Raw genomic sequence first — 5193 nt, 5'->3', positions numbered from 1 at the left:
CGATTTTTAAATTTGTAATTTTTTTGGATATTTCCCCCATTTGCGGGGAACGAGGGAAAATTTTTAAATTTTTAAGGGTAATGTCTTCAACTAGATACAATTTGTGATCTTTTGACGTATTGTTAAAAGAAATCGGTCCAGTGAGAGCTGAGAAAAAGTAGTGACAGACACAAAAAAAAAAAATAAAAAATAAAAAAAAAAATAAAAAAAAAAATAAACACATCATGATAAAATTAATACCTTCTCAGCTTCGCATCGAAGCTAAAATTTAGTGGACACCTTTTAAAGGTATGTTATAAAAAAAACAAATTTAATAATTAATAAATAAAGATGTGACTAATAATAGAAAAAAATATATTACCGAATTTATTTATATTTTGCTAGTAATTTAGTGGGTTATATAATTGTAATTATTAAATGGAATAATTTTTTCTTATAAACGTAATGTTTACAACGATAATAAAATTTTGGAGGATTTTTTGTGGTACAAAAGTTCTTAAAATATATGTTTTTAGAAAAATTCGTAATCACGTGTATTTAAAGTAGAAGTATTTTGTAGTTAAAATTAATATTTTCGTCGCATTTTACATCTTTTGTTTTTTTCGAGAAGAACGAATATTATTCAATGTGACATATCACGTTACGTTCTTTGTTCATTATACTCAACACTATGCACATCAGCTTAACAAAGTCATTGCCAATTCAATATTCTTGAGGGTCTAAAACAAATATTACTTCAAACGACGGTGAAATAGATTATTGTTGTCAGCGATGTCAGCACTTCGGCGTGTTCGACGTTTCCAATAACCTGACATTGAGTAAATGCGAAGTAAATAAATTTAAGCGCCACTCTGTTCCCGGGCGGCTTTTTGCACGAGCACGCTATTACGTCATTCGGAGCCCCGTGACCTCATCACTGACGTCACAGGTGTCCGGGTCAATCGAACACCTCCATCCGCGCAAGCCGGTCGAAACCACAATTGTGAGGTCGTTTCTATTGGTGACTACTGGTCTTAGTCTGTTATACTTACACACGTGCAATAAGAATAAACCGACTCTTGTTTGATTGAAGCGGTCAAATATTTTTCTTCTTCCGAAATTCCAATCACAGTCAAGTTAATATGTGTACTATTTGTTTTCGCTATCCAGAATAATCGCCCAATTTAATATTAACTTGGCTATGTTACTTGACTCGGCAGTTGAGATTTTGAAAAACATCTTTTTGAGACCAGACAAATGATATTTGACGAATACCTTGTTATTCAATTTCGTAACGCTTAATTTATTTTAATCGCGTGATTACACTATATAGTTATATAAAATTATGCTTATTATTACAGGTATTTAATCATTGTTTTTTTTGCTGATTTAATGAACTGTTTGAAATCCGATCCAAACACCACAAGTTTTATTCGAATTAAAAAAAAAAAAAAATTTTGGATCAAGCAACACAAGTAATGTTTCTATATTTTATTTTTGTCCTTCCCAGAGCTCCCGAGCACTGGTGATCATATATTTCGCGGGTTTGAGATCGAGTCTAGGTTCCCTTAAACAATCAATGTTTGGTGTAGTTCATAACTTCTGAATGTAATCGACAATCGTTTCACTTATATAAAAGTATGCGTCTGCCACATCAATAATATTTTTATAAACGTTTCGTATGCTTTTGATTTCTATTAAAATTCTTAGCATAAATTACCTAGCCGGTATGTTACCTCTAAGGTTTTTTTGGCATATCATCAACAAACCATTCCAACCGTCAGTAAATCGACGAAGAATTGTTTGGTGATCAAACATTCTGTAAAATAATACCAATATCAATTATTTTGGGCAGTGATAGTTTTATAAGTGCACAAATCGAACTTACGGAAATAAATAAAAACTAACATTAAAAGTATAGTTTAGATAAAGAGGACTCTAACTAGGCCAATGATATTATATGCCAGAGGCAATAAACGGTGCACACACAACGTTTACGCTTGAAAGAACATATAAAATTATTTCAATATTGTCATACGGTTGGGAATACGAATGAAACACTATTTGTTAATGCCAAATGATCTGATAAATCATTGATTTTAGATTTTGTACATTCCTGCAAGTTATAAAAAAATAATAATAAACACATCGTGATAAAATTAATACCTTCTCAGATTCGCATCGATGTTAAAATTAAATGAAACTAAAAAATTTAAAACCTTTTAATTAAAATCATGGTATTTTTAAATGGATTGGATCGGGCCTAAAATTTTACACATATATATTTTATAATTTTTAAAAAATAAATTGGTTCTTTCCCTGTTCACCACTTTAAAATAGTATCAACTTAAGTTTTTTAAATGGAATCATATATCAATATACGCAACGAATAAGGTAGTTACTCAATTTCAGGATATCAAAAATAAAAATTAATCTCTGATTACATGCTTTACGTTTATCAATTTTCTCAGTGGTTTAATTGCGAATCAATCCAATTTTTCGATATTTTAATAAAAATTATTACAAGAAGAGTAAAACCTAAATTCAAATACCTCATGATCTCAAAATGGATTTTTTTGAGTTACTGCCTTATTCGTTGCGCATAGCGATATGTTTGATTAGCTTAAAAATAGGAAAATGATTTAACTATGAAATTTACTGGTCGAAAACAACTTGTGAATCAGTACTTTAAAATATATTAGCACAATTAAACAATGGCGGGAGGAGTAAAGCGGGTTTGTTTATTATTATCTCTGGGTTAAATCACACCGCTAAGAAAAACCTATAGGAATCGATGATATTTATTTCTGTACCTAACAAAAACATTGTTTAAAATGTGTATCGTTAGAAGAAATATCAACATTACAAAAATATAAGTTATTTTATCCTTGTATTATAATACATTTGAGGTACTTTTCACTGTAATAATTATTACAGATTAATTATAATTGATCTAAAAAGTCCTATATATCAGTATAATATTTTTAATACATATGTTAAGTTAACACTTATAATTTTGACATAATGTATCGAAAATTTGTATACAAATGTGGTATTTTTATTACTATTTATCACAATTTTCACGCTAAATGCTTCAAAAATTTCTAATACATCTTCTATTTCTTCGTTTTAATCCCAACTACTTGGGGTTGGACAGTCAAAAATTTCTTGTACATATCTGTGAAAATCTGGAATTTAGTTTTAAGAATGTATGTTATCATTGAAAGAATTATTAAACTCAAATATTCACTAATCAGAGAATGAAATTTACTAAAATGTGATTCTAAACAATAAAAAAAAAATTATAATTTAATTGTGAAACTCTAACAACTTTTTTTTTATAATTACTGGAGAAATTTTTGAACAATTTCTATCGTGTACTGAAAATAAGAACTCTTAAATTTACAGCCCCTTTGTTAAAATATATTTTACAAAATTAATATTATCAAGATAAATATTGATTATTTAGTTAAATGAATCTGTTAGATTTAATGATTATACTTGATTTAAATATTTTTTTATAGTTATAAAAATTTTTTTTATTATGTATTCTGTCATAAACGATTAAAAAAATACCATACGTTGTTATGATATTTTTAATATACACGTTAATTTTACACACAAGTAGTGTAATTTTAACATAATGTATCGAAAGTTCGTACACAATTAAAATATTTTTATCACTACTTAATAAAATTTTTCCTAACATTATATTCGTTAATAACTTCAGTACATGTATGTAAAATTCTGACGTTTTTTTAAAGAGTGTATAATTTAATACTTCCATAACCCAAAATAAATTTATCGTGTCCTACAAGGCAAGATTGTATTTTAATATATTTATCTGTTTTGAGTTAGTAGCATATTTAATAGTGTGAGTGATTTAAAACACATACGTGTTTTTTCGTCGTTTTATTGATATAAAATATTCATTATTCGTTTTTTTATTGTTATAAAGTTCATTTCTTGTTATGAACTTACGTTCAATTATTTTATTTTATTTATTTTTTAATTTTATGATAGATGTAAGTATATTTAAAAGTAAATAAAATAATGAAATACATCATATATATTGTGAAGTTTAAAATGTATGTAATGTTAAGTAACTAATAGTTACTAATAGTTTATGTGAACTTACTAATTAGTTTAATTGAAATGAATTTAAACTTAAAAATAACAAAAAAAATTTACTTGTCATTTATTATCTCCCATACATTTGAGCTTTTAGTTTCCCGTAGAAGAAATAGTTTCTAGAGGACTTCACATATCTTCTAAACCTAGAGGATATCCCATACATGTAGTTTTGCGGAAGTTTAATTTGAACAATGAATTCTCATGTGATATCTGTCATACGAAGTCACATTCAGCAAAATAATATTGGCTTTCACAGTCACAGCTTTAATCAACATTACACCTTCGGGAAATATACTTCTAAAATATTGGATATGACATTAATAAGTCTTACAATCGAACTAATCAATCTTTATAATAACACAAACTGTAGACCCAAAACAAATTATTAACGATTTTAACTTTTTTAAGTGATGGATTACAACATATACATATATTTGTTATTTTGGGTAACTGAATCGCAGTTATATATCAGTCACGTTCAAATATTCATTGTCACTTTGCCTTGGGAATTTAAAAATAAGTATCGACCTACCCTTATATTTTTCATGAATGAGTATAATATTTATACATATTACTTTATTTTTAAAAAATATCCACATTTAGAATACATAGGGAAAATAGTGTATCCTCATTGTGTGCATGAAAAGTTATTAAATTTTTTTTAGACTAACTCTTAATAATTTTTAACAACATGCTTTTTTGTATATACCGCATATATTACTATTATTATATCCCTAGTGTTACAGGGTATAAATAGATAGGTAATTAGGAAAATCTTATTGAGTCAAATTGTGAACGGGCTAGGATAACCTGAATTAAATTCGAGAGGAAAGTTGCCGTGCATTCAAATTAATTGGATTACTGTACGGTAAGTTTTTGTGTACTTGAGAGTGTGTTGTGTTCTTTATAAAGTATTTAATATGCGAATCGTAATCTCATGGACGTTTGGTAAGTGCTTAAGCAAATATACCAATAAATAGGTCACACGTGTGTGTATAATTTTTTAAATATATAATAATACATAAAAATTTTAGCTATTAAATCGCCTGTGGCACATTTAAAAGAATAGAAAATATCAAA

Source organism: Daktulosphaira vitifoliae, unplaced genomic scaffold (genome assembly GCF_025091365.1).
Source record: "Daktulosphaira vitifoliae isolate Bord-2020 unplaced genomic scaffold, ASM2509136v1 Scaffold_5, whole genome shotgun sequence".
Lineage (NCBI taxonomy): Eukaryota > Metazoa > Arthropoda > Insecta > Hemiptera > Phylloxeridae > Daktulosphaira > Daktulosphaira vitifoliae.
Note: the sequence above shows the minus strand (reverse complement) of the source record.